Source organism: Aquarana catesbeiana, linkage group LG05, assembly GCF_042186555.1.
Source record: "Aquarana catesbeiana isolate 2022-GZ linkage group LG05, ASM4218655v1, whole genome shotgun sequence".
NCBI classification, from domain to species: Eukaryota; Metazoa; Chordata; class Amphibia; order Anura; family Ranidae; genus Aquarana; species Aquarana catesbeiana.
In genome coordinates this window covers 550,569,744-550,583,684 of record NC_133328.1, presented here as the reverse complement: position 1 = coordinate 550,583,684, position 13,941 = coordinate 550,569,744, and positions in this window count along the sequence as shown.

The window sequence follows — 13,941 nt, the reverse complement described above, 5'->3', positions numbered from 1 at the left end:
TGAGAAGACGTGAAACTAGCCTGTAATGTACCCTAGGGCACGGGGTCCCTAAAAAGCACCCAGCGCTGAAAGTTCTTTCCTGTTTTTTCATTTTTATACCCCATTTTATAGGGGGATCAGCCTAACTCAGATAAGGTCTTTAACCTTATTCTTTTACCGAATTCTTTAAAAAAATGGGCTGAGCCATTGGTGGATTTAGCCTTTAGCTGTCTGAACTGTGACTAAAGGGGCCTAGTAGTCACTATTCAAAGATCTAGTGGATAAAAAGCTAGAAGCACTTTTGTTATTGTTTATATACATCAAACACCCCGCGCTGTGGTCTGTGAAAAACCTGTTAGGATCCTATGAACGAGTGACCAAAAAAAAATTGTTTTGTGTTGAGATAACTTGCAATAAATCAAAAACCAAACCATGTACAAAAGAAAACGAAGACCAAAAATGGCCCAGTTACTGTGTCCAACTCGCAGCTTTTGTATGTTGTAAACCAATTTCTTTTCTAGAATTATGAACAGCGCTTGGGCAATTGGGTGTTAGGCGCCCCTGGGGTGCGCACCCAAGAATATCCATGACCGCCGGGTCACCACGGATTACCACGTGAACGCTCCGTGAAATGACGGAGCGATCACTAGTAAACAAACCGGCGTCACGTACGGTTCCCCTCTCCCCTCCCCGTACAGATCTGTACAGTGCGAGGGGGAGATCAGTGGCAGCAGCGATGTTGTCTAGATGTGTAGTGCCCACAGCGCTGATATGTGCCCATTGCAGCCATCCATCCATACGCAGCATACCCATCCATACTCAGCATACTCATCCATCCATGCTCATCCATCCATCCTCAGCATACTCATCCATCCATGCTCACCCATCCATACTCAGCATACACATCCATTCATACTTGGCATACTCATCCATCCATGCTCAGCCATCCATACTCATCCATCCATACTCAGCATACTCATCCATCCATGCTCACCCATCCATACTCATCCATCCATGCTCACCGATCCATACTCAGCATACTCATCCATCCATCCATGCTCACCCATCCATACTCATCCATCCATGCTCACCCATCCATACTCAGCATACTCATCCATCTATCCATGCTCAGCATACTCACCCATCCATACTCATGCATCCATCCATCCATGCTCATTCATCCATACTCAGCCATCCATGCTCAGCATACTCATCCATCCATGCTCACTCATCCATCCATCCATCCATACTCATCCATCCATGCTCAGCCATCCATACTGAGCATACTCAGCATACGCATCCATCCATGCTCAGCCATCCATACTCGGCATACTCATCCATCCATTAATGCTCAGCCATCCATACTCAGCAAACTCATCCATCCATCCGTCCATGCTCAGCCATCCATAAGCAGCATACTCATCCATCCATCCTCAGCAATACTCATCCATTCATGCTCAACCATCCCATCCACCCCCATCCATAATTAGCCATACTCAGCCGTACCCAGCCATCCTATCTATACCCAGCCGTACTCATTCATGCTCAGCCATCCCCATCAACGGTTCATCCATCCCCATCCATGCCACTACAGTGCCTCATAAAAGTGTAATAGATAGTCCAATTAGATTTGAAACTTATGCCCCTAGAACACCTGATGGTGCTCCCTGCATGTTGGTCGTCTGTATGTGGCCACGCTGTGGAAAAGTCTCACACATGTGGCATCGCCGTACTCAGGAGGAGAATCTATTTTGGGGTGTAATTTTTGGTATGTACATGTTATGTGTTAGAAACATTCTGTAAATGGACAACGTTGTGTAAAAAAAAAAAAAATGCGTTTTCATTTTCTTTACGCATTTTCCAAAACCTTGTAGAGAAAAATGACATGTTCAGAAGACTCGATATGCGTCATAGATTATACATTGGTTGTTTTCTTTCCAAAATGGGGTCATTTTTGGGGCGTTTCCATTGTCCTGGTTCTCCAGGGCCTTCAAAAGTGTAAGCGGTAGTCAAGAAATTATATGTGTAATTTATGCTCCAAGAACGCCTGATGGCGCTCCCTGGATGTTGGGATTTTTGTATGTGCTGCCATTATAATCTATGCGTCATAGATTATACATTGGTTGTTTTCTTTCCAAAATGGGGTCATTTTTGGGGCGTTTCCATTGTCCTGGTTCTCCAGGGCCTTCAAAAGTGTAAGCGGTAGTCAAGAAATTATATGTGTAATTTATGCTCCAAGAACGCCTGATGGCGCTCCCTGGATGTTGGGATTTTTGTATGTGCTGCCTTATCAGTGCAACTTAAAGCGGGGTTCCACCCAAATTTTGAACATTATCTCTATGCATTCTCTTCCTTGCCTAGATGCTGACATGCTGTGTAAAAAAATTTAAATCGCCGTAATTACCTTTTTTTTTCTAATCTTCTTTGCACTTCCTGGTTTTCCTCCCATGGGAGTAGGCGTGTTTCTAGCCTCTCCCAGACCTCCCACAGTCCCTGGGAGCTAGTCTCAGGCTTCCCAGCATGCATTGTGCAACAGCGTCTTCACAACATCTCTGCTCCCAGCATTCACCGCATCCAGGAAATACATGCTTGTGGGCTTCAAATGCCCACAATGAAGATGGAAACTGCCTTCAGTGAATTTTATAAGTTATTCTTTACAACGAAATCGGACACAGGCGGACTTATTACACAGAACATGTGAGTAGATAATCATGAGAAGAAAAGTTTGTGAATGAACTCCCAAAAAAAAAAAAAAAAAACGATAGATAGGTGGACCCCCACTTTAAGAGTGCCGCCTAATCAGTGGCAATCAGTGCAGCCTTAACCTCTTTAATGGGTTTGCATTGACTTCAGCATGCATGGAGCATGGAGCACTTTGCACATGCTGAAATCAATACAAACTTATTAAACAATCCACATTCAGTAAAAGTCATTAATATACAGATCGTGATATTGCAATAAAGTGATCCATGCTACAAACTCATTAAACAGTCCACCTTTAGATCCCTTTCACACTGAGGCATTTTTCAGGCGCTTTTGGGCTTAAAATAGAGCCTGAAAAACGGCTCCCCTGCAGTCCTGAGTGCTTTCACACTGAGGCGATGCACTGGCAGGACGTTAAAAAAACACCTGCAAGCAGCATCTTTGGAGCGATGAAGGAGCGGTGTATACACCGCTCCTGCCCATTGAAATGAATGGGCAGCGCGACCAAAATTTGCGGGTTGTTTTAACCCTTTTTTGGCCACTAGCGGGGGTTAAAAGTGCCCCGCTAGGGGCTGAAAACCCCTGCAAAAATGGCGGTAAAGCGTGGCTAAAAATAGCAGCGCTTTACCGCCGATGCCCCAGTGTGAAAGGGGTCTTAGTGAAAGTTCATGTACTGCAAGTCACTGAAGGTGGACTGTTTAATAAGTTTGTAGCATGGATCACTTTATTGCAATGCACCCAAGCAGCCAATTTGTGATCAATATGGAATTGAATATACAGATCATGATATTGCAATAAAGTTATCCCATGCATGTGCACATTACAAGAGTAACAGCACTGATTCTAACACATGAATAAGCTTTGATCTAAACCATTCCATTGTCAATCTGGCTGTATGTTTAGGGTGGTTGTCCTGCTGGAAGGTGAACCGCCATCTCAGTCTCAAATCTTTTTCGGACTCTAACAGGTTTTTTTCTAAGATTGCCCTGTATTTGACTCCATCCATCTTCCCATCAACTCTGACCAGCTTCCCTGTCAATACTGAAGAAAAGCATCCCCACAACATTATGCTGCCACCACCATGTTTCACGGTGGGCATGGTGTGTTCAGGGTGATGTGCAGTGTTAGTTTTCCACCACACAACATAGCGTTTTGCTTTTAGGCCAAAAAGTTCAATTTTGGTCTCATCTGACCAGAGCACCTTCTTCCACATATTTGCTGTGTCCCCCACATGGCTTCTAGCAAACTGCAAACTGAACTTCTTACGGCTTATGAACAGTGCTAACCTAACCCTGCTTTAAACTTCTTCTCCACAACTTTATCCCTGACCTGTCTGGTGTGTTCCTTGGCCTTCAGGGTGCTGTAGGTTCACTAACGAACCTCTGAGGGGTTCACAGAACAGCTGTATTTATACTGAGATTAAATTACACACAGGTGGGCTCTATTTACTAACTAGGTGGCTTCTGAAGGCAATTGTTTCCACTAGATTTTAGTTAGGGCTTTCAGAAAGGTGACTGAATACAAATGCGCGACACACTTTTCAGATATTTATTTGTAAAAAAATGTAAACTCATTTTCCCTCCACTTCATAATTACAGTGGGGATTGAAAGTTTGGGCACCCCAGGTAAAAATGTGTATTAATGTGCATAACAAAGCCAAGGAAAGATGGAAAAATCTCCAAATGGCATCAAATTACAGATTAGACATTCTTATAATATGTCAAAAAAAGTTAGATTTTATTTCCATCATTTACACTTTCAAAATTACAGAAAACAAAAAAATGGCGTCTGCAAAAGTTTGGGCACCCTGCAGAATTTATAGCATGCACTGCCCCCTTTGCAAAGCTGAGACCTGCCAGTGTCATGGATTGTTCTCAATCATCGTCTAGGAAGACCAGGTGTTGTCAATCTCAAAGGTTTTAAATGGCCAGACTCATCTGACCTTGCCCCAACAATCAGCACCATGGGTTCTTCTAAGCAGTTGTCTAGAAAACTGAAACTGAAAATAGTTGACGCTCACAAAGCTGGAGAAGGCTATAAGAAGATAGCAAAGCATTTTCAGATGTCAATATCCTCTGTTCGGAATGTAATTAAGAAATGGCAGTCATCAGGAACAGTGGAAGTTAAAGCAAGATCTGGAAGACCAAGAAAAATATCAGACAGAACAGCTCACAGGATTGTGAGAAAGCAATTCAAAACCCATGTTTGACAGCATGATCCCTCCAGAAAGATCTGGCAGACACTGGAGTTGTGGTACACTATTCCACTATAAAGAGATACTTGTACAAATATGGTCTTCATGGAAGAGTCATCAGAAGAAAACATCTTCTATGTCCTCACCACAAAAATCAGCATTTGAACTTTGCAAATGAACATATAGACAAGCCTGAGGCATTTTGGAAACAAGTTCTGTGGACCGATGAGGTTAAAATAGAACTTTTTGGCCGGAATGAGCAAAGGTACGTTTGGAGAAGAAAGGGCACATAATTTAATGAAAAGAACCTCTGTCCAACTGTTAAGCATGGGGGTGGATCAATCGTGCTTTGGGGTTGTATTGCAGCCAGTGGAACAGGGAACATTTCATTTCACGAGTAGAAGGAAAAATGGATTCAATAAAATTTCAGCAAATTTTGGATGGTAACTTGATGCCATCTGTGAAAAAACCGAAGTTAAAGAGAGGATGGCTTCTACAAATGGATAATGATCCTAAACACACCTCAAAATCCACGGGGGATTACATCAAGAGGCGTAAACTGAAGGTTTTGCCATGGCCTTCACAATCTCCTGACCTCAACATTATTGAAAATCTATGGATAGACCTTAAAAGAGCAGTGCGTGACAGACAGCCCAGAAATCTCAAAGCACTGGAAGACTTTTGTAAGGAAGAATGGGCAAAGATACCTCAAACAAGAATTGAAAGACTCTTGGCTGGCTACAAAAAGCGTTTACAAGCTGTGATACTTGCCAAAGGGGGCAGTACAAGATATTAACTCTGCAGGGTGCCCAAACTTTTGCAGACGCCATTTTTTTGTTTTCTGTAATTTTGAAAGTGTAAATGATGGAAATAGATTTTTCCATCTTTCCTTGGCTTCGTTATGCACATTAATACACATTTTTACCTGGGGTGCCCAAACTTTAGATCCCCACTGTATGTGCCACTTTGTGGTGGTCTATCACATAAAATCACAAATAAATACATCTACTGTTTTGGTTGTAACATGACAAAATGTGGAAAATTTCAAGGGGTATGAATACTTTTTCAAGACACTGTATGTATGTATACATGCATGTGTGTTTGAGCTTTAGTGTGCACATGCTAATGCAATAGGCTGTGTACACCTATGGGTTCTGTAAATTTTTGATGAGCTGCACATGCTTAACTCAGTGTACATCAAGTTCAGTTACACCTATTGGGTCAGCATGGATTAAGAAGGCTCAGTGTTTGGACCAGCACATCATGTCTGCATCTCAAGACCTGACTTGCTGTGGTAAGTTGGGTTGCAAGTCCAGCTCTGGAGTCAGGGAAGTCCTTCTTGCCCCTCCTCTGGAAGCTCACAATGATAGGTGTTAGCCTGCTGGACTAGGGTGGCGCCTTGGACTCTCTGGTCCAAGGGAGGAAGCTTGTCCTCCGATCAACATTCTGGAGCCTGGAGCAATTCAGTCAACCTTTCAACACTGGACCTCTCAACTGTGCAAGTCAACCACCAAGGAGGACCAGAAGTCTCTTACAAACCAGCCCTTTCCGTCTACATGTGGAAAATTGAAAGGCAGACTTTCTTAGTTGTTAACATCTAGACTGCAAAGACTGATCTCTTCACCTAGAAGTGTTTCAAGACCTCTATTGCAGATGGAAGATGCAAGATGTGAGCCCCCTGGCTTCCAGGTTCAACATCAAACTGAAAAGGTTCATGTCCAGATACAGATGCAGTATACTCCGTTTTTTTCCACCCCAGTAAGTACTTTGTGGGCCGAATCCTGTAGTTTCTTCAGTTGGGTCTGGATCAGCGTTTAACCCTATGTGCCATTTCAAGGTCAGACTTTGGCCTTCATGTTTCGTCATTCAGGGTGTTGCTCACATTGTTTCCACTGTCTGTTTCCTGGTGGGATCTTAAACTGATTCTGCCACCTCTCCATCAACACTCCCCCCACCCCATAACAACAAGGTTGCCTTTCTTGTAGCCATCACCTTAGCACAGCCTTAACCCTTCCTTGTACTGCATAGAGACAGGATTGTTTTGAGGCCAAAAGCCTCCTTTTTTTCCAAGGTGATTTTTTTTTTCAATCTCAACCAGGACATAATCCTACCTCCTTCTATGTCCTGTTCTTTGCCATCCCAAGGAGGTCTCCTTCTACTGTCTGGATGTGGTGAACACAGTTTAAGTCTACTTCTCAGCTACAGCTTCATTTAGACCAGTGTTTCTCAACTCCACCCCAATAGGTCATGTTTCCAGGATTTCCATTATTTTGCACAGGTAATTTGATCAGTTTCACTGCCTTGGTAATTACCATAGCCGGTTCATCTGAGGGAAATCCTGAAAACATGACCTGTTGGGGCGCCTTGAGGACTGGAGTTGAGAAACACTGATTTAGGCAGACTTTGTATTTTCTTGAAGAACGCTACAGTGGACAACCCGCATCTCGTTCCACCATCTCCAGGTGGATTGTCAAATCATTATTCAAGCGTATGCACTTTAGGGCAGTGTTTGACCATTCCCTGTCAAATTGCACTCTACTAGATCTCTTAGTGATTTTGGGCTTTCCAGCATCAAGTATTTGTTTCACAGGTATGTGAGGCTGTTGCCTGGTTCTCTGTTCACATGTTTGTTAAGTTTTAGCAGGTAGATGTTCAGGACTCTTCTAATGCCAGGTTCTTCAGGGTTTTTTTTAATCTTTAAGCACATTTTGGATTTAAAGGATATTTTATAACAAATGCTGCAATAAAAAAAAAAAAAAAAAACGTTTACACTTTAGTCTGTGCCAAAGAAAGTTGTCAGGTGCCACATGATTATTGGCACTAGAAACAAATTGGCAATGGATGCATGGCGAGTGACTGTGTCAAGTTTCATTAGTGAGAATAAAAAAAAAAAGATTTTAAGTATTATCTGTGTCTGAGATGTGCCTTAAAATATAACTAAAGGCAAAACTTTTTTTTTGCATTTTAGATTTGAGTGGAGAGGTAGTAGAACATTGTTTATTGCTGTCTGTAGCCTAGTTAGGGAGATCACCAGAACAGGAATAGTGGAAAAATCCTGCAATGGAAACACTGGTTCTGGTGATTGCTGTTCATTCCCTTTACCTTTTTTGACTAGGGGGAAAAAAACTGGCAGGTGTTATTAACGCCCCCCACCCCTGCAACTTGTGGTTGCAGGAAAGAAAACCGCACCATCTATGGCCAGCTTTACACTAGAGTAGTGTGAAAAAAAGAATATTTAAGCCAGCCATAGATGGAGGAGCTATTGTTTTCTTCTGTGGGGGGAGGGGGCGCGGGGAGCCATCCCGGTCGGGAAAACACAGTGATTATTGCTAGCGGCTAAATTTGTCAGGCTGGTTGTATCCAAGTTGATTGATCGATCAACCTGCCCATACATGGTTCAAATCTGGATCGGCCCCTGCTAAACCGGCTGAGATTTGAACCCTCTTTATCTTCAGTTTTACATTAAAGCAAATCTGTCATGAAAGAAACATGGAAACCGTTGATACCCTTTCCATCTAAAAATTCTATCTGCTTGGATGTAATGCTGATATGACTTGCTTTAATATTTTGAGTCATTCATCAGGACAAGCATGCAAATAATGATTCCTTTTTTCTTTTGACTTTCCTGATTGATATACGTGTTCTGGTCCACTGGCTCATAATGTATTGAAGCCAAAGCATCAGTATAACAGAGGGGAAACTCGCATTTTTCAAAAGCGTTTCGTAATGTTATGTACCTTGTTTCACTCATGACAGTCTTTTAACTCAATCAGCTGTGATATTGTATTATACAAGAACATCATCATCCTTTTCACAAATCTGAATGAACAGAGCTTAAACATGGGGATCACAAGCTGCGTTGGAGGCATTGGCATTTCTGGCTTGTGGTGTGGGGGTGCATATAATGCAGTATACAGAAAAACAAAACGTCCCCTGAACAGAGGAAGAAGCACAGGAGCAAGAACAGCAAAAACGCTGTAACAGTTAAAGCCATTGTGGGCGTTCACTTGACATTATTGCCTGGAATGTTAAGAAGCTGTTTCAAAACTTTTTATATGAAGTTTATGTCTGTTTAAAAGATAAAAAATAGTGATAAGTTCTTTCGAATGTCCTATTGCACATTTTAGTTGCAGTGTGTTGTATGTTCATTACGCCTTTTACAATCGTTACCATATGAAATGTGCTATTTGCTGAAAACTCTATGAACAATGCAGCAAGCAGGACTTTTATGAACACGCTACAACTGAAAATGTGCAAATGTGAACGGCGCTCAATACATGAGTATGTGGTAAAAGGCTTTTTCCCTTACATGCTGTCATGGTTTATGTCATTTTTGGCCTCTCATTCTTATTGATTCCTACAGAGTATGCCTGGCAGTTTGCTTACAGCCTTTAATTTTGTGTTGGCTCAGGACACTGTTTGGGTCACAGCAGAGGTTGTCATAAAAATGCCAGCTGCCACATACATAGATTATCCATCTGCATCAACCATTTGTTCCATTCCAATTTTGATTCCCAGCAGGCAAAATTGCCTAATTGTAAAATGCATTATATATTGACGCCTTAAAAGTCAGTTGCGTCAACTGTTTACATGGTAACTGCAAGGGTTCCCTGTTCAATATGGACAGTGTTCATGTTTAATAGGTGGTGTGGATTTTACACGTCTATTTGTGCAGACCTGTAAAGACATCATTGTGATGTAAGTAATGTTTGATTTAGAATAATGAGGTGAATGGATCCCCTGGTCAGTGGAATAATATGCAGATGTAATCATGAGTTATTTATCTTTGGTTCACAAAACACTGACTAGTCCCCACTCCCCAAGGAGCTCATTTACATTTCCAGCCCCTTTAACAAGTAAATGAGGTTGTCTTTGTTTTGTTAACTTATCTCTGAAGGCCTGGCACCTCTCCTAAGAATTGGAGAAAAAGACAGGGGGTCTTATTGGCAGCGGAGTCCGCTCCTGCCGTATGTTGCAAGCAATGAGATGCTCCATTTTTATTCACCTGAATGTGATGAAAGGGAGAGGAATTGCTATAGCCCTAAAAAAAATCTTCAGTAAAGAGGCCAAGGTTAAGTTGGGAAATAAATGTGGAGCTAAGGAACGGGACTTGTTTTTCATAACAACCAGTCTATATGAAGAATTAAAGGGGTTGTAAAGGTCCAGGGTTTTTAAAAAAAAAAACAAACATGTCATACTTACCTCCACTGTACAGTTGGTTTTGTACAGAATGGCCCCGATCCTCCTTTTCTGGGGCCCCTCAGTGGCGCTCCTGGTTCCTCCTCCTCCTCGAATGCCCAGTCGGAGAAGCACTCTCCTTCGTGTGCGGGCGCGCACCCGTGTCCTGCTTCTGCGTCTATTCACACAGCAGAACCCCCCCCCCCCCCGGCGCCCAGGTCATTGGATTTGATTGACAGCAGTGGGAGCCAATGGCTGCGCTGCTATGAATCCATCCAGTCAGGACCCGAGACACCGGCTTTTGCTGGTGTGCTTGTCCCCAGTGCGAGATAGAGGGGGTACAGGTAAGAAAAACAGGAAGCTCGGGGGGCCTGCAGCATTACAGGAGGTTTTTCGACCTCAATGCATAGAATGCATTGAGGTGATAAACCTTGATGGTTTACAACCCCTTTAAAATGACAGCTGGTATCACTTTCCTACAGCCCGTCGAAAATAGGTTACTAAACTTATGAAAATTCTTGTACCACAGTATACAACTTTAGAAGTGTTGTAATGTACAGTATCTCACAAAAGTGAGTACACTCCTCACATTTTTGTAAACATATTTTATTATATCTTTTCATGTGACAACACTGAAGAAATTACACTCATGAGTCATGTGACTCATTAGTGTTACAAGGTCTCAGATGTGAATGGGGAGCAGGTTTGTTAAATTTGGTATTATCACTCTCACTCTCATATTGGTCCCTGGACATTCAACATGGCACCTCATGGCAAAGAACTCTCTGAGGATCTGAAAAAAAGAATTGTTGCTCTACATAAAGATGGCCTAGGCCAGGGATATGCAATTAACGGACCTCCAGCTGTTGCAAAATTACAAGTCCCATCATGCCTCTGACTCTGGGTGTAATGCTTGTGGGTGTCAGAGTCTTGCTATGCCTCATGGGACTTGTAGTTCTGCAACAGCTGGAGGTCCGCTAATTGCATATCCCTGGCCTAGGCTATAAGAAGATTGCCAAGACCCTGAAACTGAGCTGCAGCACGGTGGCCAAGACCATACAGTGGTTTAACAGGACAGGTTCCACTCAGAATAGGCCTCGCCATGGTCGACCAAAGTAGTTGAGTGCACGTGCTTCGTGTCATATCCAGAGGTTGCCTTTGGGAAATAGACCTATGAGTGCTGTCAGCATTGCTGCAGAGGTTGTAGGGGTGGGGGACAGCCTGTCAGTGCTCAGACAATACGCCGCACACTGCATCAAATTGGTCTGCATGGCTGTCGTCCCCGAAGGAAGCCTCTTCTAAAGATTATGCACAAGAAAGCCCGCAAATAGTTTGCTGAAGACAAGCAGACTAAGGACATGGATTACTGGAACCATGTCCAGTGGTCTGGTGAGACCAAGATAAACGTATTTGGTTCAGATGGTGTCAAGTGTGTGTGCTGGCAACCAGGTAAGGAGCACAAAGACAAATGTGTCTTGCCTACAATCAAGCATGGTGGTGGGAGTGTCATGGTCTGGGGATGCATGATGCTGCTGGCACTGGGAAGCTACATTTCGTTGAGGGAACCATGAATGCCAACATGTACTGTGACATACTGAAGCAGAGCATGATCCCCTCCCTTCTGAGACTGGGCCGCAGGGCAGTATTCCAACATAAGGACCCCAAACACACCTCCAAGATGACCACTGTCTTGCTAAAGAAGCTTAGGGTAAAGGCGATGGACTGGCCAAGCATGTCTCCAGACCTAAATCCTGTTGAGCATCTGTGGGGCATCCTCAAACCGAGGGTGGAGGAGCGCAAGCTCTCTAACATCCACCAGCTCCGTGCTGTCATCATGGAGGAGTGGAAGAGAACTCCAGTGGCAACCTGTGAAGCTCTGGTGAACTCCATGCCCAAGATGGTTAAGGCAGTGCTGGAAAATAATAGTGGCCGCACAAAATATTGACACTTTGGGCCCAATTTGGACATTTTCACTTAGGGGTGTACTCACTTTTGTTGCCAGCAGTTTAGACATTAATGGCTGTGTGTTGAGTTATTTTGAGGGGACAGCAAACTTACACTGTTATACAAGCTGTACACTCACTACTTTACATTGTAGCAAAGTGTAATTTCTTCAGTGTTGTCACATGAAAAGCTATAATAAAGTATTTACAAAAATGTAGGGGGTGTACTCACTTTTGTGAGATACTGTATTGTGTTGTATTCTTTTGTTTCTGAGCATGCGTGGTCTTGCTCTTCTGATTTTTTTTCAGACAAAAACTGTACTGATTAAACAAAAATATAATAGATCATTTCAGATTAACGGTCATGATCGGCTCACGAAAGCTGTGTACTGACGATCAGATTATCGTATGATCTCTTCGGAAGCAGTATTTCTGATTGTGCATACTAGGCTTTAGGTAGCCCCTGCAATAGTCACCAGTGAGTTCAGTCATCCATCATTCATATCCTGTAGACTAGAGAGGGTGTGGCAGTGTGGTATCTCACCAGGGTGATGTTGATGCAGGATTCTCAACCAGGCAGGGGCTTTGCGTAATTAGGGGGGAAACTGGCTTTTCAGTTTCTTCATGGTTTAGAAAAATTTTTTGGGCCTGGAGCCTGGAGATTTCTTAGCGATGCGGGTGGGATAAAGTCTCAGTGGCGTATCTAAGGTATAGCAAGTGCCTTGGGCGCCATATTGGGCCCAATTTGCCAGTTGTTGACATTAACGCTCCAGATCCTCAGATTAAAGTAAAGCCTCGTACACACGATCCGATTGTTGGCCAACAGAGCGTTAGACTTTTGTCCGAAGGGCGTGTGCCAGGAACTTGTTTTACATACAAACAGTACACAATTGTCAGCCAACAAACCCGAACGTAGTGACGTACTAGACGTACTACGAGACGATAAAGAGGAAGTTCACTTGTCAGGTGCCACCCTTTGGGCTCCTTCTGCTAATTTCGTGTTAGTAGAAGTTTGGTGAGTGTTGATTCGCGCTTTTCAGTTCGTGCTTTTCAGTACGTTTCTGAACGGCCGTTCGTCAACCAGCCATGTTGCGGAATCAGAGTAGAGAATGTGCTATTATTGGCCTTGGAGTTATTGCTTTGACCCAAGTCCAGTCCAGGAACAGGAGGAGGAGGTTGCTTTATCATGACCAATTATGTCCTATGCCTTTGCTGCGGGAGCTCCAGGAGAATAATACGGATGATTTTCGGAATTATCTCAGGATGGACCCCTGCTTTCACCAACTCTTGGCATTGTTGACCCTATATTAAGAAGCAGGACACATGCATGAGGCTTGCCATTACTCCTGAGAAAAGGCTCATAGCCACCTTGTGGTACTTGGCGACGGGGGGAGGTCTCCAGGACCTCAAGTTTACCACTGGGATCTCCCCCCAGGCTCTGGGACTCATTATTCCAGAGACCTGCTCAGCCATTATTCAAGTCCTGTAGAAGGACTATATTCGGGTAAGTTTTTTCCTTTAACATATACATTTTTTGATTCCATAATTTATATGCTGTGAATGTCCTCTTTGTCCTAATGCATGCTGTAAGCTTGGCCTACATGCATATTTTCCTTCACTAACCTCCCCAGCATGCTATCCTGGGCCCATACACACCTAGCCTAGTAGCTTAACAATGTTTTTTGTCAGCTACATTTTTGTGCTTGCCTTAAACACCCCCTAAAATGTGTCCAAATGTTATTGTTGTCCTCGAATTCAGGCAGAGTGCAAGAGGCCATTTTTTGGGGCCATAACTCATTTGTAACCCTCCCCCTCCCCAAAATGCTAAGTCAACAGGTACAAATACTCTATCTGCTGACTTTGCAAAACTCATACACACTATCCCTCTTTTGTGGTCATATTTCTGGATGAATTCACCAAAGCATGTAGTGCAAGGGTCTGCCT